General features: G+C 36.3%; 1 protein-coding gene and 1 pseudogene across 2 annotated transcripts in view; one reads left to right on the forward strand and one right to left on the reverse strand.

Annotated features, from left to right (window-relative positions):
- The window catches only part of ELAPOR2 (endosome-lysosome associated apoptosis and autophagy regulator family member 2), a 171,879-nt gene that overhangs the window by 130,973 nt on the left and 18,608 nt on the right, over nucleotides 1–22,298 (reverse strand). The window contains exon 1 of one of the 2 annotated variants that reach the window (XM_035698439.2): nucleotides 10,582–10,719. The exons of the other annotated variant lie outside the window; for it this stretch is intronic. The gene's annotated coding sequence lies outside the window, so the exon portion shown is untranslated. Of the gene's footprint in view, nucleotides 1–10,581; nucleotides 10,720–22,298 lie in introns of those variants that run through there. 2 annotated transcript variants of the gene reach the window in all.
- LOC112674790 (elongation factor 1-alpha 1-like) lies at nucleotides 14,005–15,359 on the forward strand (annotated as a pseudogene).

The following is a 22,298-nucleotide window of genomic DNA, read 5'->3' on the forward strand; positions in this document are numbered from 1 at the left end:
TCTAGAAAACATGACACCCAGTAAAACAAACAGGATTGACTCCCAGATCTCAATCTCTAAAGCCCATCCTCTTTTACAGGAATCAGGGGGCCGCCTGAGTGGCTCAGTGGTTAAGTGTTTGCCTTCGGCCCAGGGCATGAAACTGGAGTCCTGGGATTGAGTCCCACATCAGGCTTCCTGCATGGAGCCTGTTTCTCTCTCTGCCTGTATCTCTGCCTCTCTCTCCCATGAATAAATAAATATTTTTTAAAAATTAAAGGAATCAAAGCTCCCTGAAGAAAAGGCTAATTCAAGGACTAAATAGAAAAGTATACAACAAGCCTAGAACATCCTATGCCAGGAAGTAAGGAAATGTTCCAAAACTAAATGAAACAGGTAACAGTGACACAGCAGCTCGCTTGAAGGGTGTCTGATTGGCTGGCTCAGAGCCAATTTGTGTATTAAAATAAATACTCAAAATTACTGACTAAATGAAGAATCCATCAATCCATATTGATATAAATAAGAAAGGAAAGGCCTTCTCCTCCATAGAAGGTGAACTAATAAGCACAGAAGGAATATTGATGTTAGAAAACCATTAATGGTTGCTAAACCAGTGGGTAAAAGGTTGATAGGGACCAGGATATTCTTAAAGCCTAAGTGTATGGCCAATAAACAACTAATTGCTTACAGAGGGAAAACAGTATTCTTTTAATGGAAGGTCCTGGCCAACTTAACAAAACAATCTAAGTTATCATCAATACCAGAACAAATATCTCCTGATACGATGTACTGGTGAGGATATAATACTATGTGTTATGGGTCAAAAACATATCATCTCAATTTAATCATGAAGAAATATCTTACAAATCCAATATAGGGGACATTCTACAAAATAGCAGGTCTATACTCTTCAGAAATATGAAAATAAAAAAAGCATGAGACTGAGGAGCTGCTCTAGATAGAAGAAAGCTAAAGAGATATGACAAATTATAATTTGGGATCCTATTTTGTGTATTGGACTAGTGAAAAAATTGACATGAGAGTCATTACTGGAACTGATGAAATATGAATATGAACTATAGACAGATAGGAATAAAGTTATTAATATATCCTGATTCTGACATGATATTATGGTTATGTCAAAAAATGATATTGTTCCTTAGAAAGGAACACAATGACTCCAAGTTACTCTCAAATGGTTTACACACACACACACACACACACAGAATGAATAAAGCAATTAAGAGCAAAATATAAACAGTGAATCTGTATAATAGCTATAGTTATGCAGGAGTTTCTTGTACTACTCTTGCAACATTTCTGTGAGTTTAAGATAATAAGAAAAAGTAATCAGAGAAACATAAAGAAGCTATTTACCATTTGGTAAATGGAAAACAAACAACCCATAACAAGTAGTAGTACACTGAATTTAGGATACTTGGAAGGAAAGAGAACATATCTGAATTCTTTGATCAAAAAATATATCTCCAATTTCTGTTAAGCTTTGATGATAAAAAAGAGACCTCTACGATATAAGCATGTATCTTCATCATAGGATAGATAAGACATGAATTCAACTAATCAGCATGCAAGAGTAAACCAGGATCATTAGAACAGTCCAACTCTAACTTGTACTGGTAAGCAGAGAGAACACTGACCTCTGCCCAGGAGATCCCAGCGTAGCTTCACACAGGGAAGAGAGATTTAATCTATGGGCAAGATTCCAACAAACAGAAAAGAAGTAGGGAACAGAGCAGAAAGGTGTCCCACATGGAAGGAACATTATGGAGAGACTTATTGAAGAGCAAATTGTAGTACTTACTACAAGAACTGTGAGAGACAGTATGGCTTGGGAGTAGGGTATGAAAGGAGCAGTAAAAAAAAAACAAAATGAAGGAAAGAAGGAAGGAAGAGGAAAAGAAGAAAAAAAAGAAAAGAAAAGAAAAGAAAAGAAAAGAAAAGAAAAGAAAAGAAAAGAAAGAAAAGAAAAGAAAGAAAGAAACAAAGAAAGAAAGAAAAAGGGGATCCCTGGGTGGCGCAGCGGTTTGGCGCCTGCCTTTGGCCCAGGGCGCGATCCTGGAGACCCGGGATCGAATCCCACATCGGGCTCCCGGTGCATGGAGCCTGCTTCTCCCTCTGCCTGTGTCTCTGCCTCTCTCTCTCTCTGTAACTATCGTAAATAAATAAAAATTAAAAAAAAAAAAGAAAAAGAAAGAAAAAGAAAGAGAAAAGGACTAGAAGTTTGAGGACAGAGCTTACAGGAGCTTTTATTGTCAAAGGTGTAGGAATGTAATTTTGGTCAGGGGAGTGCTTTGGGATAAGGAAGAATGGGAAAGAAATGTTTGTTCCACGCATAAAGTCAGGCCAGAGGCTAATCCAACAGCCCAGGAAAACAGATGTGCACCAAGACAAGGCAGAAAAAGCCCATTGGTGTTCCTAAAACTTGTCTCTGGTCTTCTCACCCTCAGCCATAAGAAAGGTCAAGATAACCACTGGTTATCAAGCAAGCTAATAAGCATGAAGTGTGCTCACAAAGTGCTTTATAAATTTATCTTGAAATCAGCCTATTAATACTCTCTACAATAGAATGAAGGTATTTGTGCAGATTTATGAGCTCTTATGGTTTTCCTCCAATAAACCTAGGAAAGCTTTAAAAAGAACACCCTTTAAAACCTCAGTGTATAAAACTGTTTTTATAAACACTACCTTTGAAGGTTCTTTCCAAGTAAAATCATTTAAAAAGAAAAGGCCCAAATTCAAAGTACTTCATTTCTCCAAAACTTTTTTTTCCAGATTCAGAAACAAAATCTGTACCTGCAGCTGTTGTCAAACTTTGCACTAAAATTTGCATTTAATATTTAATAATGACATAGTCATTAAACAGCTACAGATGGTCCCCATCTTAGGATGGTTCAACTTAGGATTTTTCAACTTTACAATGGCACAAAAGCCATATGCATTCAATATAAACCATCTTCTAGCAATACACAGTACAATACTCTATTATGATGCTGGCCAACAGCAGTGAGCACCAGCTCCGTCAGCCTTGGGATCACAAAGGCAAACAACTGATGTACTTACAACCATCTTGTACCCATACTGCCCTTCTTTCTTTCACTTTCTCTACAGTATTCAATAAATTACATGAGATATTCAACACTTTATTATAAAATAGGCTTTGTGTTGGAGCATCTTGCTGCAGGCTTATATAAGTGGTCAGAGCATGTTTAACTTCAGCTGGGCTGAGCTATCATGTTTGGTAGCTTAGATGTATTAAAGGCATTTGTGACTTACAATATTTTAAATTTGTGGTGTTTATCAGAACGTAATACCTCCTTATGTTGAGGAAGATCTGTAGTTTTCATTCTTATAAACCAGTACAGTGGGAGGGTGGTGTGGAGGAGAGACTAAAATCAAGATGCTTGATATATTCCACCTCTGCCAAGGATTCTGTCAGCTTTGCAACTGGAAATCTTTAAAACTGGGATTCAAGTAAGGATAAACTGATTTTACAGATATGAATGAAGCAAAATAAAGCTCCAAAGTAGGGAGTAGGAACAAACTATATCAGAAGCACTATCTATAACTTTCATCTGTGTTCATTTTAATACAGAACTAAAGTGATAGGCCGTATGGGCCAGGCTACCCATATTCTCACTTTTGTTTGGGAAAAGCTAAACAACATATTATTAAACATTTCTGTCACATTTCTATTGAAGGCCATATGAACTTTTAAAATATGAATTCACTAAGAACTTCTGTTTTTAGGAAATGACAGGAGAGATGAATCTCAGAGTAGCACAGAGAAGAGGCTCACTCTACAACTGTATTTACTATTTCTCTAGAGATAGTATTATCCACACCACTCATAGACGGGCACCATTACAGTCTATAAATATAAAGCCAGTGGAAATTCTACATAAACTACTACATAAAAAAATCTTCAAAGCTGTCAAACTCAAGAAAGCATGAAAACTCATGGATTCTCAAAAATCTTACTACATTCTATCATCTGGTAACCAACACATCAAGCCTTGCTTATGACTTGTCTATCTTTACTTCTCTTAAATTCTAGCCATAAAACTAGTACTGAAATTGGGTGATAGAAGATAAGAGCACAGACTTTGAGCAACATCAATCAAGAAGTGACACTCCTTTCCCCCCCGCGCCCCCAGCTCTGCCATTAGTCAGCCAGTCACTGTGCAAGTCATTTGGCATGTCAGAATTTCAATGTCCTCATTTGTGGAAATTAAAATTCTAAGTGCTCATAAAAAGAAATGTTTCCAGTAAAATAAGTAATAGTAGTTGGACTTAATGTTTGGGTGGATATGAAATGTCTTTTAGATTAAATTAGATAATATATGTAAGGTATTCCTTAGGGAATCCTTGCATGGCTGTGCAGTTTGAACACCATAAACATATCCTGAGAAGGAGGAGATAAATGGAACCAAAATATGCACCCTTCACTGCACTGATGAAGGTCACCAGGACACAGTGAAAGCTCTGCCCACACAGAAGGCACCTCCTCCTCTTTTTAAGATTTTATTTATTTATTCATGAGAGACACAGAGAGAGAGAGAGAGAGAGAGTGGCAGAGACACAGGCAGAGGGTTCAGAAGCAGGCTCCATGCAGGGAGCCTGACATGGGACTCAATCCCGGGTCTCCAGGATCACGCCCTGGGCTGAAGGCAGTGCTAAACCGCTGAGCCACCAGGGCTGCCCACCTCCTCCTCTTTTTTAATTCAATTTAATTTAATTAAAATAAATTTAATTTACAATTACAGTATAGGTTAGCAGTGGTCCTAAATATGCATTCAATAGTGGGTATTACTCTTAAGCATCATAAAGCAATGAGTAGGACTAAAAGAACTCAGAAACCATTCATCTTCAAGAGTATCTTCTCATCTATAACCATAACATTTTATTCATGGAAGGAAGAAACCTAAACTTTCTAACTTAACAGATGCAATTACCCAGGCCTCCTAACAAAATGAGAGAATAAATATTCCTGGTTGAGGCTTAGGAGACAGTTAATGGTGGAAAGGGAACACTAATAAAATCAAGTTATTAAGGAAAGAAAACTGGCAAAACATAATTTTAAAGTTTCTCCTCTCTTTGCCAAAAAAGTATAAAAACATCAGTTAAATAAGGACTGACCTCTAACTTGGTAACTATTCTAACTTGGTAGCATTTCAAAGAGCACTGACCCAGCACACAGAAAAAACAGCGCAAACAAGCATCTAAGCTGATCAGTTGCAATGAACAAGAAATAAAATTATCAATTATTTTGTGTCAAGTCGTTTTTTTTGTCTAATAGAAATAACAAAATCTAAAACCAATCCCATGGAACACAGAAATCCAAAAAAGACACCTTTATAAAATGTTCAGAAGAATGGTCAAAGTCAAAGCAGCTCAGGAAGCCTGGTGGCTCAGCAGTTGAACGCCTACCTTCAGCTTAGGTCATGATCCTGACTGAGTACTGGGATCGAGTCCTGCATGGGGCTCCCCACAAGGAGCCTGCTTCTCCCTCTGCCTATGTCTCTGCCTCTCTCTCTCTGTGTCTCTCATGAATAAATACATAAAGTCTTTTTTAAAAAGTCAAAACAGTTCTTTAAGGATAAACACAAAAAAACCATAATATCAAGATTATTCCTGAGCCAGAGTATACTGTTTCCCTCTATAGTCAGAAAGTGGATGAGCCTTTTCTTTTTTTTTAATAATAAATTTATTTTTTATTGGCGTTCAATTTGCCAACATATCGAATAACCCCCAGTGCTCCTCCTCCCCTTCCACCACCCCTAGTTTGTTTCCCAGTTAGGAGGCTTCCATGTTCTGTCTCCCTTTCTGATATTTCCCACCCATTTCTTCTCCCTTCCCCTCTATTCCCTTTCACTATCATTTATATTCCTCAAATGAATGAAAACATATAATGTTTGTCCTTCTCCGATTAACTTATTTCACTCAGCATAATACCCTCCAGTTCAATCCACATCGAAGCAAATGGTGGGTATTTGTCATTTCAAATGGCTGAGTAATATTCCATTGTATACATAAGCCACATCTTCTTTATCCATTCATCTTTCCATGGACACCGAGGCTCCTTCCACAGTTTGGCTATTGTGGCCATTGCTGCTATAAACATCGGGGTGCAGGTGTCCCGGCGTTTCATTGCATCTGTATCTTTGGGGTAAATCCCCAGCAGTGCAACTGCTGGTTCGTAGGGCAGGTCTATTTTTAACTCTTTGAGGAACCTCCACACAGTTTCCCAGAGTGGCTGCACCAAGCCTTTTCTTTAATTACACTTTTTTTTACCTATCACATGAGATCAAATATGAAATTCACCAGCAAATATTAGAGATTGATTTCCACCGCTGCCTAAAAGTAGAGACTCAATTGTCAAATTGAGACTCAAATTTTAAGCACATTAAAATTATTATCTACATATTTGCATTGTCCAAATTCACATGAGTAAAATGTTGCTTTTATAATAAAGGATTTAGTAATTAAAATATTGCCACAAATCAAGTTTGCAAATAAAAATTGTCCTTTATGCTATACTAAGCAAAATAATAGAAAGCAGAACATATACTGGAGTAAATCCATCTCTATATACTGGAAAATAGCATTCAGCTTTTTAAAATTCTTAATCCTAGTAGTATTCAGTTCTTTTGACTGACAGTAACAAATTTCAAAAGAACTCATTCTTGAGCAAGGATTCCTGATATTTATTCCAAAACTCCTTATAGTAAATTTTCAATACATTTTTTTCAGTTTTGGTGAGTTCTCTAAATTCCCAATTGGCTTAACTTCATCATGTAAATATATAGCTTAACTTCACCATGTAAACATACATATATATGTAAATTGTCTTATATTACTCAACTTTTACTAATTTTATATCTTGGGAACTTTTACAAAAGTGTGTGTCTGTGTCTGTGTGTGTGTGTGTGTATACGCACACCTATGATGAGAAATGTAGGTCACTAGGGAGTTAATCATTGAACAAGAGTATTATATTTTTTACCTTCTACCCAATAGAACAACATAACAGGTGTATTCAAAAGAGGGGAGGAAAAGATCAGAAAAGAAATAAGTGACAGGGTTATACATTTTAAATATCTAGCATAACACTGATACCAGCTGTATAATATCCTTAAAAAAACAGAATATAAACTACAAATATGACTCACATATGTAATTTTAAGTTTTCTAGTAGCCACATTAAAAGAGTGAAAACAGGTAAAATTAATTATAATAATATATCTTGAGTTAGTATTATCATCTAAATATTTAAGCATATAAAATATTAATGAAAAATTAGATTCTTTTATTTGTCCTGAATCATCTAAATCCAGTGTGAGTTCTGCACTTACAGAACATCTCAGTTTGGACAAGACACATTTCAAGTGGTCAGTAGTCACTTGTGGCTAGTGGCTACAATATTCAACAGTATAGATTTACATGCAGTTATAAGGTTTTTATGAGATTACATCATGTCTTTCTATCCTGAGCTAGTCATCATTTTTGCATTAACAATGTATAATACTCGGACAGATACTGCACTGCAACAAAAATATGATAGTACCTAAATCTTAGATAAGCAGGAATTAAAAGAACATTCCAATTGGCATAAACAATGTATAACAAGAGTCATATCTGAAATGGTCCTTTGGCAGGAGGTAGCTCTAAATCTGCAATTGTTCACAGAAGGGAACAAGTTTCATACAGCCTGCCTTTGCTGAAGAGACCAGGGAGTAGGTCACTAAACTGAAACCCAAAATTTTTAATGATTAAAAAATCCTCTAGAAAACTCACCATTAAAGAGTTTAAAGCTGGCCTGAAAAAGAAAGAAGTAAAACACAAAATTCTGTAAATGTGGTAACAGTGTTGTCAAACATAGAACACAAAAGTATTTGGCAGACTTCCTCAATTCTGCTAGTACTCTAAGATATTTAGCTTGTGTCTCCAGATATCAGCATCCAACCTTACAAAATGAAGATGATGTACCTATATGTAGGAATGTATGCAAAAATGGCCAAAAGAAGTCTGCTTTCTATCACAATTTATATACAATCCCAAAAGGAAATAAAGCTCAAGATGTTAAATTAACCTAAGCTTGAGTGGTGGTCAGCACTGACCTAATAGCAAAAACTCTGCCATTCTGAATCATCCTGCACATCGTAAAAAGCAGCATGCTAACAAAACATAAGCCTCTGAGTCAGAAGAGAAGTAATGGTCACAAACACTCTATAGTTCTCTCTCAATCTTATCTGGAGTTTAACTCAGATCTAAAAACTATTCTTAACCATTCAGTAAGTGTGGTCTTCTGCTTTAGGAGCAGGAAGAAAGGGCCAGAAGGGGTTAGGTACCTAAAGCTGCCATTATGAGAAATAGCATCTGGGTTGGGGTGATGGAAGAGGGGTAAAGAAGACAGTGGTGGACCACTGGGGACATTGGTGTGGGGTCAGACACAGTAGGAGCAGCAGTGACAGATCCTCAATTCATGCTGAATTCCCTTCATAAGCATCTTCATAATGATGAGCCTATAGCATCAAGATAAGTTTGAATTATGTTCAATTCTATTTCATTTTAGAACTGTTTCAAAGTATTTCTGAAAACAGTTAATTCTTATTTTTTGCAGAGGCTGTCTTTGCAAATTTTTCTACTTACTAAAACTTACTTGTAACCCCAAGGTCAATACTTGTGGTGCTCCTGCCATCATTCACAGGCATGCCCAGAGTGGCAAAAAAAATTGAGTCACCCAACATAACATGGGTGTTCCCAGCTGAGGTCAAACAAGACGATGCTCTACCTTCTTGCTTCAGCTCTCACACCCTCACAAGTTTCCTTTGGGCAGCATATTGGGCACCAGGTTTTTGCACTTTTTTAGCTATATATGGATGACTTCACCTTTTAAAATGGCCCCAAGCACAGTGCTAAAGGTTGTGATGTGACTTATGGAGAAAACACATGTATTAGATAAGCTTCCTTCAAGTGTGAGTTATAGTGTCCTTGCTTATGACTTCGATATTAATGAGTTAACAATGTATATTAAACAAGATGTCTTTTGATGGCAACATAAGTAACACAAGGTTATGCTTTGATCAGCTAATTAAAATGTTTTAACCAGAATAGCTTGTATTTCCACTGGGAGCAAAGGTTCAGTATTTGCTAATTCAGTCTCTGTGGCAACTTTACAGATCAAAATTATCACCAAAAACAAGAATTAAATACATATGGTAAAAGTGTCAATGCTTAAATAAATGACATTTCCAAATAATTATTTGGTAATACTAGATTTGGTTAAAACATAGCTCTAAGAAGAAGCTAAAAATAATGGCTGAACACAGCTTTATTTCTAGAATTTCAAGCACTCCAATATCACACATTTTCTGCTCTATTCAAAACTACGGTCACAATAATGTGATTTACAAGTAACATGGAGGTAAAAACATTAACTGCAACTTTTTTTTTTTTATGAAGTGAAGCAAACATGGTGTATATTTTAAAATCCAAATACCGATTTACATGAAGCAATCATTTAATATAAGAAATTAGCAAACTTTTTTTCTCACTGAATATAATTAGATAGCTCTTGGTTCCTACAATACAGAATTACATTTACATGAGAAAACAGTAAAACTAAACTGCATATAAACTGTACATTCTTTGATTCATTTCAGAAAGTAACTTCTACGCAAGGAAACTTTTGGAGATGATTCATTACCTTAATTACGGTGGTGATTCAACAAATGTATGCTTATGTCCAAACTCATCAAATTGTCTACATTAAATACATATACTTTTTTGTATATAAATCATATTTCAATAAAGCTATAAAAAAAGCAGGAAAAAAAAGTAACTGCTATGACTATAAATCAACACCATACTATAAAAGTATTCATGCATGTTAATAGAATGACAGATTTCTGTTACCAGGAAATAATCTTCTAGTCTATTACAAAGTCTATCTTTATATTTTTGCAAGTATTTTTACAATATATACAAAAATACCTTTTTGGCTTTAATCTCTTATCAAAATAATCCTTATCAACATTCTCTATCAAAATCTAGGACCACAAAAAATAAAAAATAAATAAAATAAAATAAAATAAAATAAAATAAAATAATAATAAAATATCTAGGACCACACATAAGACTGATAAATTGGTGGGGTGCCTGGGTGGCTCAGCAGTTGAGCGCTTGCGTTCAGCTCAAGTCATGATCCCGAGTACTGGGATCAAGTCCTTCATTAGGCTCCCTGCGGGGAGCCTGCTTCTCCCTCTGCCTATGTCTCTGCCTCTCTCTCTGAGTCTCTCATGAATAAATAAAATCTTTTTTTAAAAAAAATAGGCTAATAAATCAGTTGAGAGTGGCAATACTGTATCTGTGTATCCAATTTGTGTCAGTGGACACAAATAAATGACCTGCCTATAAGTTTTCTGACACCAATTTTAACCCCAGGTCTTTGCTCCTCTCTGCCTACAGGGTTTTCAACAATTTAATCCCTCACTAATAAAAAATATCAATGCTGTTTTTAAAGGCCTGTTTCAAATCCTTCAAAAAAGAAAAATCTTTTTCTACTGATAATATACTCACATTTCAGATTTCAGCTTGAATTCTTTACACAATAGGTTTTCCTAAAGTGGGTTATTTATCAGTCAACAGGTCTGCATTAGCCAGTCTCTTAATTAAAGCAGTGGAAATAACAGCAGCCACTTCCTCTCCAGGCAACAAATCTCTCTCCGAAGGTGTGATTACCTTCACAGGCTCAGGTCTTTCCTAAATTAGTGGTGTGCCCTTTTCTGTGCTCAGTGATTCACAGTGGAAACTGAAACCTGAGACAAACAAATCTAAACTAATGAAAGCAAACAAGGAGAAAATTCTTTCTTAACCTTCAAGAAGTAGAGAGATAGTCACCATTTCTCAAAGCCTTTGTTTAAAATGAAACTGTTCTGCATTTTGGTATTTATGTGTCCTGGAATATTTTAGCCTCAATCTGTATCTTTGTTTGCAGAATCAGACCATTCAGCACTGATAAAATTATGAAGTTCTCAGGCACAAAGTTTTAAGACTTGCAAGGAAGGGAACTCAAAATATAAAACAGAGCACTGCTCTCATAACTTACAGTTAATGTTCCAATTGCTTTACTCAATTACATAAGAATTGGTCCTATTAAAGTATGTGCCACACCAGATTTCATGGCTATCCTGAGACACTGGACCTATCTTCTCTCCATCTCTGTAACCTTGCTCAGCAACTGCACAAGGTGGGTCCTTGATGTCCATGGAAAAGGAGAAGGCAGAGGTTGAAAACAAGGTGAATAATCATCAGCAAATAGTAATGCCAACTCTAAGAACTTTTCCAAATGTCAAAATAGATAGAACAGGCATGGTCACAAGAATAGATACCTCCATTCCAAAAACCTGCCTTCAAAAAAGCAACCGCCCAACCTCCCCCACACAATAGTTCCAAAAAGAATAAAAATAGGAAGCAAATCTTCTAGAATTCCCATCACAATGATCCATTCACATTTATTTTCTATAATCAGGAAAATAAATTAGAGTGGAAGATGAATTGCCAGAGAGAAACAGAAAGATAAACAATGCTTTACACTTAGAGGAATTTTTATTTGATTTCATGTCATAAATTTGAAAAGGTACCCAAGCTATATTTTTCACATTCCTGACAATTACAATTCTAAAAAAAAAAAAGGAAAGGAAAGGAAAGGAAAGGAAAGGAAAGGAAAGGAAAGGAAAGGAAAGGAAAGGAAAGGAAAGGAAAGGAAAGGAAAGGAAAGGAAACGAAACAAGATTAGGAAACTGGAAACATTCCATTTTGGAGAATCCATCCTCAAGAAATATATAAAGGCAAATATCTAGATATTGCAAAGATATAACTACAATAATGTTTATTACACACTTGTAATATCAAGAAGTAGAAAACATTCTAAATGATAGACAATGGGGAACCACAGCATTATATTTTGATATACCCACACGGTAGCATTCAGTACATTTATTTCAAGTTGTATACATCTACCCATGACATGGCAATATGTTCATGATCTGATGAGTATAACACAACTGCATTTTTATAAAATGCATGAATGATTATATATGTCATGAAAAGGATCTGAATGGATCTGTACAAAGGCCAACAATGATCATCCTGGCATGTTTGGCTTACTTCTATCTCCCGATTTCCTTCATAATAAACATGTTTCTTTTTGTACAAAGAAAAAAACTCAGACCATTTAGAAATAAAATACAAAAACAAGTAAAGACTAAATGACTTGTCATTAACATCCTCAGCCTAAAGTAAACAGTGTTCCATTTTATACCACTGGAAAAGTCACTTTCAATTTTTAATGCAAGAAAAAATGCTAGATGCTTACCTAGGTTAGCATTGATTCATGTAATGTTTCCCTAAGATGTAAACAGACAAATGAATTGGAATGCCTAAGAAATTCAGTATTCCAGTTAAATTATTTTCAAAGGGTAAACACAATTTCCACCAAAAAGAACTAGTCCAATTTCCTGTACATGTAAATTGGGCATGATGAACAAAATTCAATCTTTCTTTGATGAATGAGGATCTCACTGTCTCAGGAGTCAATGCAAGTTATTAGACTCTGGACACAGAGAAAATATAGAAAAAAAATAAATTGAATGTGTTTTTGACTCAAGCATATACCATGGAAATGGGTTCCCTGAATAAACCCCCATTATGACCTTGTTTTCTATGATCTATGTCTATCTCTAGAGTTTAACACAGAAGATTCTAGGCTGATGGTTCAAGTTCTTAGTTAACTGCAATTTTGTCTGTCACTGGAGAAAATTCTTGTATAGCAAATAAATACTGAAAGACAAGCAGCATTTGTGAACAACATGTAAGTTTTAAACCACAGTTACACAAGACAATATAAGATTTTGGTCATTATCAAGCACCAATACCAACTACAAAAGGAAAACTTAGAAAAACATATATCCAAAAGCAGAAACCAAAAGAAGCAAAGAATGATAGATTTCACTACATAAAAACTTCGAAGTCCCCTGTGACTAAATACCATAGACAAAATGAGAACACAAATAACTAGGAAACAGATTGTCAAGATTTACATTTTCATTATACATTTTTAAATTCTAGTTATTAAGAAAAAAACAAAATTCACTAAGATCATGAAGCAGGCATTCACAAAACAACCAACATATGGTGAAATATTTTATATGAATAGAAATAAAAAATACAACTGGGTGACGGGCACTGAAGGGGGCACTTAATGAGATGAGCACTCAGTGTTATACTATATGTTGGCAAATCGAACTCCAATAAAAAATATACAAAAAATACAATATAAATCGATATGTTCTTTGTTAAAATGACAATGATTGTGAATAAAAGAATATGAGCAAATCAAAGAGGAAACACTCAAATATTGCTGGGAGGAATGTAAATCAGCACATTTCTGGAGGGAAATTTGGCAGTGTGTCAAAAGCCTTAAAAGCATATACTCTTTGACAAAACACTTCTATTCCTAGAATTTTATCCTAGACAATAATTAAGCAATATTTTATCTTAAAAGTTATTCATTGTAGCTTTAAATAGAAGCCCAAAGCTAAATTTTTATCAAGAGATTGGTAGAACAAATACTGTTTATTGAAAATCATGATGTGCCAGCACACTTACAGACATCAGAAAATATTTTAAAATGTTAGATGGTGGGGATACATATTGGCTCAGTCAGTTTAGTGTCTGCCTTCAGCTCAGGTCATGATCCCAGGGTCCTGGAAGCCCTAGTTGGGCTCCCTGGTCAGTGGAGGGTCTGCTTTTCTCTCTCTCTCTCCCTCTCTCTCTCTCCTTCTGCCCCTCCTCCTTGCTCATTCTCTCTCTCAAATAAATAAAATATTTTTAAAAAAGTTAGATGGTAAGTACTGACATAAAACAGAATGTAGCTTGTTCACAACAGGTTTGCCCCTCAAACACAGGTGTCATGAAAACCATCACTGAATCCAAGCCAGAATGGGAAAAAAGACTCATATCAATATTGTCATCAGTGGTCATGCAGATTCAAGAAGTATGCCTCTACTTGCTGTCTGATATACAAATGTGGTGGGAAGAAAAGAATGATGGAAAATTTGAAGAGGTAGCTGTTGAGGTGGGAAAACACTCCCTGAAGTCTGCCTGGGTCTCAGATCAGCTCAGAACTGAATGTGAGCAGATTACCATGACTGATACCACGTTGTGGAAAATCAAAACCAGAAAGTACGATGTGACCATCACTGATACCAGAGGACACAGAGACCTTATCAAAAACATGATTATGGGCACATCTCAGGCTGACTACGCCATCCTGATTGTTGCTGCTGGTGTTAATGAATTTGAAGCACGTGGCTCCAAGAATATACAGACTCATAAGCATGTCTTTCTGGCTTACACTCTGGGTGTGGAATAACTAACTGTTGGTATTAACAAAATGGATTCCACTGAGCCACCCTAGAGCCTGAAGAGACACAAAAAAAATCATTAAGGAAGTCTGCACCTACAAAAGAAAACTGGCCACAACCACGATACATAGCATTTGCACCAATTTCTAGTTGGAACAGTGACAGTATGCTGGAGCCAACTGCTAACATGCCTTGCTTCAAGGAAGCATTTCTTGTAAAGATGGCAATGCCAGTGGAACCATGCTGTTGGAGGCTGTGGATTGCATCCAGCCACCAATTCTTTCAACTGACAAGCTCTTAGGTCTGTCTCACCAAGACATTTACAAAATTGGTGGTACTAACACAAAGGCCACGGGGAGAGTGGTGTTTCCAAACCCAGCATGGTGGACACCTTTTCTCCAATCAATGTTTCAAATGAAGTAAACTCTGATGAAATGCACCATGAAGCCTTGAATGAGGCTCCTCCTGGGGACAATGTGGACCTCAATGTCAAGAATGTATCTGTCAAAGATGTTCATCGTGGTGATGTGGCTGGTGACAGCAAAAATGACCCACCAATGGAGACAGGGGGCTTCATGGCTCACGTAATCATTTCAAAGGATCCAGACCAAACAATGCTGGATATGCACCTGTGCTGAATTGTCACACAGATCATACTGCAAGTTTGCTGAAGATTGATCATCGCTCTGGGGAGAAGCTGGAAAATGGCCCCAAATCCTTCAAATCCTGTGATGCTGCCATTGTTGATATGGTTCCTGACAACTCATATGTTTTGAGAGTTTCCCTGACTCTGGGTCATCCTGCTGTTTATGCCATGTGACAGGGAGTTGTTATGGGTGTCATCAAAGCAACAGACAATTAGGCAGCTGAAGCTGCAAGGTCACCAAGTCTGCCCAGAAGCTAAGAAAACTAAATGCATATTATGCCTAATAGCTGCCACCCCAGCCTTAAACAGTGGTGGAAGAATGGTCTCAGAACTCTTTATCTCAATTGGCCATATAAGTTTAATAGTAAAAAGACTAGTTAATTTTAACAATGCATCGTAAAACCTTCAGAAGAAAAGGAGAATGTTTTGTGGACCATTTGTTTTGTGTGTGGATGACAGTTTCAAGTTACTAGTTTTTAAAAAGAGTACTTTCTAATGGAAACAACTTGACCAAAAATCTCACAGAATTTAAGACCCATTAAAACAAAGTTTAATGAGGAAAAAACCCAGAATGTATAATATGATCTTTAATTTTCTTTAAAAAAAGTTTATTTTTGTACACAGGTGTGTTTTCATACATGTAGAGGTACATAAAAATACTGAAAGGACCTATATCAAAATGTAAATTGGGATTATATTGCATTTCTGAAGTCCTTAATTTTTTTTTCCATCATGTTAGGTGTACTCTTTAATCCCCATTCCCTATTTCCCCCATCTCCCTCCCCATCTCCCCTCTGGTTGGCAACCATTAATTTGTTCTCTATAGTTAAGAATCCATTTCTTGGTTTGGCTCTTTTTTCTCTTTTGCTCATTTGTTTTATTTCTTAAATTCCGCATATAAGTGAAATCATATAGTGTTTGTCTTTCTATGATTGACTTGTTTGGTTTAACATTAAGTTGCTAGCTCCATCACGTTGCTGTAAATGGCAAGATTTTATTCTTATTTGTGGCTGAGTAATACTCCAGTATATATATATTTTATACATATACACACATGCACATTTATAAATTATTACTAAGATTGAGTCCTATTTATTCTAGATCATCCCATAACCCAAAGCAGAATTATAAAAGGCTAATACCTTCTAACTCCCCAAAATCTTGTCTCAAAGAATATTAAGTATCTCAAGCTAAATGTCTAAACTCAATTGACTTGGAGGACTAGATGAAATTATAGAACTAGTCATCGGCTGGTAAAAAATGCAAATATGCATCCATACGATACAAAAGTAGCATGGGCCAGACTCACCAAACTTTCTTATTGACTATTTGTAGACAATGCTTAGTTTCTAGAAATTATAAAGCTACATCACTCTGCCAAGTATGGCCATACTGGACACAGAATAATTCCATATTCAGTCAAAAGTATCCAATAAGAAGCAAAGACAATACCTGGGTCACCTGACTCCCTGGTCAATGCCCATGCCACCCTAGTCTGGTACATACACAACCAGTTGAACATTAGCTCTGTAGCAATTCATTTCCCCTCAAAAAATGCAATAAAAGTAAAACTTTTCTTCTGAATAATTAAAGTAGACTGTATGTTTTATTAAGCTGATGCAAATTAGGGCCAATTCTGTAAATAATATTTAAAAACGTTAAACCTCTACCATTAAATAATTTTAATAAATTTAAAACATTCCATTTCAAGCAAAATGAAATTTGAGCACAATTCTTCAAAAACCCTCACCATCCCTAAATATACATGCTAAACATATATTGCATGTCTCAAATGGATTTTAATCCATTGAAAAAAATGTCAATTGGAAACTTTTGTCAAATAGTGTAGGAGTAAAGGTGTGCATTTCTGGCAGGCCAGCCTAGGAAAGAGGAAAAAGCAGCAGCTGGTACAAAGGAAAACCTTCAACAAACATATTCGGCTGTTGTATCCGCTTAAGTAAACCAGTCTACCAAAACATAAAATCAAGACCTACGCATATATCTGCTTCCATATGCTCTTTGTATTCCATCAGTACAGTCACTGAGAAAATCCTAAGAAAAAGATCCTTTTCTGGAGTCACTGCACACGATAAAGAGACGAAGCTGGAAGGGCTGTGATTTCATGAATGCAGGAAAATATTGAATCAGATTTCATTGAGCCATGGTCATCAATTAGGTGGACTGTGGGCCCAGAACAAGAATCCATCATAACAAATTGTCTGCTTTAATATCGTTAGTATTTGAACTACTGCCAGGCTTAATCTGTGGAAAACCCACTGAGGATATGTTTGCTGCTTTTTACACTAGAGAAGAACTTACTTTCTTTATTCAGAGGGGTTTTTTTCATGTTTAAACAATATGAAAAAATAATTTCATTATTTAAACCAAGAATACAAAGTCGAAAAACATCAAGGCTCTCTCCAAGAGATTCATTCAGGGATTATTTTGGGGCATTACCAAAGGTTAGTTTTCTAAATCAAAAAGTGATTCAAAAAAATTCCAAAACAGTATTGTATTTAACACTAATTTTTGCCACAGATGTTTTCTTTATTTTAAAGCACTATATTGGGATCCCTGGGTGGCGCAGCAGTTTAGCGCCTGCCTTTGGCCCAGGGCGCAATCCTGCAGACCCGGAATCGAATCCCACGTCAGGCTCCCGGTGCATGGAGCCTGCTTCTCCCTCTGCCTGTGTCTCTGCCTCTCTCTCTCTCTCTCTCTCTCTGTGTGACTATCATAAATAAATAAAAAAATTTAAAAAAAATAAAAAATTAAAGCACTATATTTTGCCTTATACTGTAAGAGAGTAAAAAGCGCATGAAAAATATCTGCTATTTCACAATTAAATTTACATTTCTTCCTTGTTGCACTAAGGAAGAAATGAGAGCTATCGGGTCCATGTGCTGACAACTACAATCATTAGTTACATTCTGTAGTTTAATGGTTTCCAAGTAAAATCCATCACAGTCACAAACTGCTTTATGAGGATACATCTTAATGGCCTATATTCCAAGTAAAACCTGATGCTAGAGAAGTAACTCTTTAGAAAGAACAGGACAGGCAAAAATTTGCTGGAAACATTTCCTAGAATCATGCACCTACATATGCAAATATGAGCCAATTTCTATAATGCAACAACAATAAAACTTCTTATAATAAATAACAATTTCTGTCCATAACAATGGTGACATATTATAGGATCACATGTTGGCCTTTATATAGAACTAGGCTGTACTTTCATCTTTATAATGCCAAGGAGGTGATACTTATATTTAATGTAAATGTTTTCCTAGAGAAAGCACTCTTACTTTACTTACCTCTTCTTCCTCCCAAGTAGAGAGAGTCTGTATCTACTACCTCACTTATTCTATTTTAAACATGAAAGTAAGTAAGAGATCTAAGAAAAGTCTAACCTTGTGCTCATATAAAGTGTTAAGAAATCACCTCATTTTATATTTCTTTTCAAAAAGGTAGTTCACTGAAGTTCTAATTCAGCAAGTGCTCATTTTACATCAGGAAATCCATTTCCTGGCCAAAATTCTCTAAACCTGATGTTACCAAAATGACTTGATTAACTGTGCCTAAATACCATCCAGTAGAAAAATTGTAAATGTTATTAGAATAAAACTTCTGAGATGTGCCTAAGAGAATCCATACAATCAAGTCCTAACCCACAGCACCTCAGTGACCTGATTTAGGGACATAAGCTCTGCAGAAGTAATCAAGTTAAAATGAGGTCATTTTATTCCAATTCCAATATGACTGGTGTCCTAAAAAAAGAAGCAAATCTGTACACAAAAACAGGCCTAGAGGGAAGACGAACATGACAAGACAGAGGGAGAGGATGGCCATCTATAAGCCAAGGAGAAAGGCCTAGAATAGAAGGAACCAATCATGCTGACACCTTGATTTGGGACTTCCAGCCTCCCAAACTGTGAAACAATAAATATCTGTTCTTTAAGCCACCCAGTATGTCGTACATTGTGATGGGAACCCTAGAAAACTAACGTCAAAAGACATCCCCAAACCAGAAAGGAGGAGGAACAGTCATGTGACATAAATAAAATGGCTGAGCTTGATTTTTTTTAAAGTCTCAAATTAAACTAAAAAGAAAACTACTGGTGCACCCCATCTCAAGAAACTCCTAAACAAGGTATTTACAAAAACAAAAACCAATAAAACCAGAGCCATAATTATAGGACAAAATCTTCGTTTGGAAGGAGCCTTGAATTCAGTAATATTTGGCATTACTCTCCCAAGTAACTATCTGCAGTCCCCCTTGAGCTACTGACATTTTTCTCTTTCCCCCCTACTGGCAATATTCCTCCTAAGAACCGCCTGTTTTCATGCTATCTGCCTCCTTTATTCTCATTCTTTCCTAAACTCACTCCCATCATGTTTTTGCTTCCACCACTCAATCAAAATTGCTCTTGTCAAAATCTCTGAGGACCTCCACCTCCCAAAATCCAAACATCAATTCTCAGCATTCCTCTCACTCCATCTAACAGCAGCCTCGCTGTCTTCTCCTTCAACATTTGATTCATCTAGCCTCGGGGCCCTCATTCTCTGCCACTGGCTCTCCTACCTCTCCTGACATGCCCCAGCATTTGGTCCTCTTTTTTCTCTGGCTAAAGTCCCTCTCCAGAGTGCCTGAGTGGCTCAGTTGGTTGAACATCTGACTCCTGATTTTGTTTCAGGTCATGATCCCAGGGTCATGAGATCAAGCCCCCCAGTCGGCCCTCTGCCCCTCACCCCTACCTCACTCTCTACCCCCAAAAATATTTTTAATGAATAAATAATAGAAAATAAAGTCACTCCCTGGGAGATCTTAATAAAGCCTATTTTCCCTTTAAAAATATATAAAATATGTTTTAATTCAAAATATACACAGAATTCAATTGTTTCTTACCATTCCACTCCTAAATGCCTCTAAGCCACCTTAATGCCTCATCTAGATTGCTGTCATAACCCAAGTCATCGTTTTCACCTATGTCCCAGCATCTATTTCCCCACAGCAGCTAGATTAAACTTTTTACATATAAATCATGTTATGCCTCTATTCAAAACCCTCCAGGGCTCTCATCTTGTTCAAAATAAAAGTTAAAGTCCTTAACATTCCCTAAAAGGCATCATGTGATCTGCCACTCTCCATCTACCTGTGATCCCTGTGCTAACATCTCCTGTCATATCCCTTCACTCATTCCACCCCAGCCGCAGGGAGTCACTCTTCTTTGAACATGTCAAGTGTATGCTCATATCAAGGCCTTTGCACTTGCTATTCCCTGAGCCTGGAAGCCCCTGCCCCAGATGTCTGCATAGCCTGATCCCCCTCTTTATTCAGGTGCTGCGCAAAGGCCTTTCCTTATACCAAATGTCATGCGTTTCTATGGTATCTATATTCTACCATTCTATAAACTCTGTAAGAGCAGGAACTCTATTTTTGTCCACTGATGTGTTCCTGGGACCTAGACAAGGGACACACATAAAAAGGGGGCTGAAGAAATATTTGTTGAAGGAATAAATGGCACTCAAGCCTGCCCTCGAGTAAGTGATAAATAAATGGCACTTTGAAAAGTAACCATAAGTGATTATAACCATCCATGGCTGTACATTGGAATATGTTTCCCAGACCCTGTCCTCTAAGATCTCTAAAATGGGAATAAATCACTGGTTTGTGATTCTAATCTGCAGCCAGATTGAGAACCACTACATTAGACTATAAGCTCCTTAAAGAAAGAACCTTATTTTTTTCATCTTTGAACCTCTAGCACAGCATCTGGCAAAATGATTAATGTTGATTAAATGGATAAATCCAGGAGAAATGGTCATTTAGTCTTTGCTTGTATACTTCTACTAATGAAGAGCTAACTAGTTTATGAAGTCTTTTTCATTGCTATAGATCATTAAAGGTTACAATTCTTCCATAATCTGAAGAACAGTCTTCCCCAACATAACATCCACTCATTGATACCAGGTCAGTTGTCTGAAATATACCTTAAGTCCATTCTTTAAAGGTAGCTCTTCACACATCTAAAAGCAATTAGAAGGAACCCTTTCAATGGATTTCTTCTCCAGGCAGAACAAATCAAAGCATGTGTAGGAAGTGTGAGGCCCCAGATTCATTCCACCTGAGCAGGAATATCTCAGCCACAAATAAGGGTATTTATTCCAGGTCTTGAACAAAAATTACAGATTTGCTACACCAGAGAGAGAAGAAATAGCTTTTGAGATGTGGCCACGAACTCAGCACAGTAGGATAGAAGTGCATAAGAATCTCTGAAAATGGGGAATTACGGTTAGATTGCAGAATAATACAGAAGGTTGAAATGGAAGGGAATGAAAACACAAAGAGAGAGCTTAAACAGTCTCCTGAGACCACCTGATAAAGGACTTTGGAGATCAAATTAAAATGACCTGTTTTTATGACTGAGTGATGTGGAGTTTAGAGACAAGAAGGAAAAAGACTAATGACATCAAGTCTCTATTAACCAATCAGAAATAGAAGCAAGAAGAAAAACTAGTTTCAGGTATAAGGAAAGATACTAAATTTGATTTGGGATGTATTTAATTTGAAAGCATCTAGGATATGCTATTAGATGTGTCTTTTAAGGAGTTGTAAATGTGCTTTTGGAACTTGATGTAGAATTAAGCATTGGAAGCTGGATTTAAGATTCATTTGAACAAGGCTTAGGTCAGACAAGCAATCAGATGAAAAATTTCAACAATGGTTCTCCACAGTGGGATTGCGGGTGATATTCATCTTTTTTGTTTGTTTAAAATATTGTTTATAATATACTCAAATCATGTACTCAAACGTATACTCAAATTATTTATGGTAAATTTATATTATTTCTAATTACACAAAATTAAGAATAAAGGAAAACATAGCTAAGATTTAGAGAGGATATATATGATGCAAAGAGAAGGCAACCAAAAGCAAAAGCCTGAGGGGAAACCAGCATGTACCAAGGAGAAAAAAGGAGCTAGCTAAAGAAATAAGGATATTAAGACTGATACAAAATTTCAGTGTCTTAGAAAACAACGTGAGCAGCCTGGAAATAGGATTAAATGTTGCAGAGAAATGGAGTAAAAGATGAGGAATAAAGAAACCACTAAAAAAAAAAAAAAAAAAAAGAAACCACTAAAAACTAGGAGATGATTACTGATCATAACAAGAGGTTTAGGGAAATAATTGGGATAAAAGCCAAAGTAATAGTGAGTTGAAA

The sequence above is a fragment of the Canis lupus genome, chromosome 14 (genome assembly GCF_003254725.2).
Source record: "Canis lupus dingo isolate Sandy chromosome 14, ASM325472v2, whole genome shotgun sequence".
NCBI lineage: Eukaryota > Metazoa > Chordata > Mammalia > Carnivora > Canidae > Canis > Canis lupus.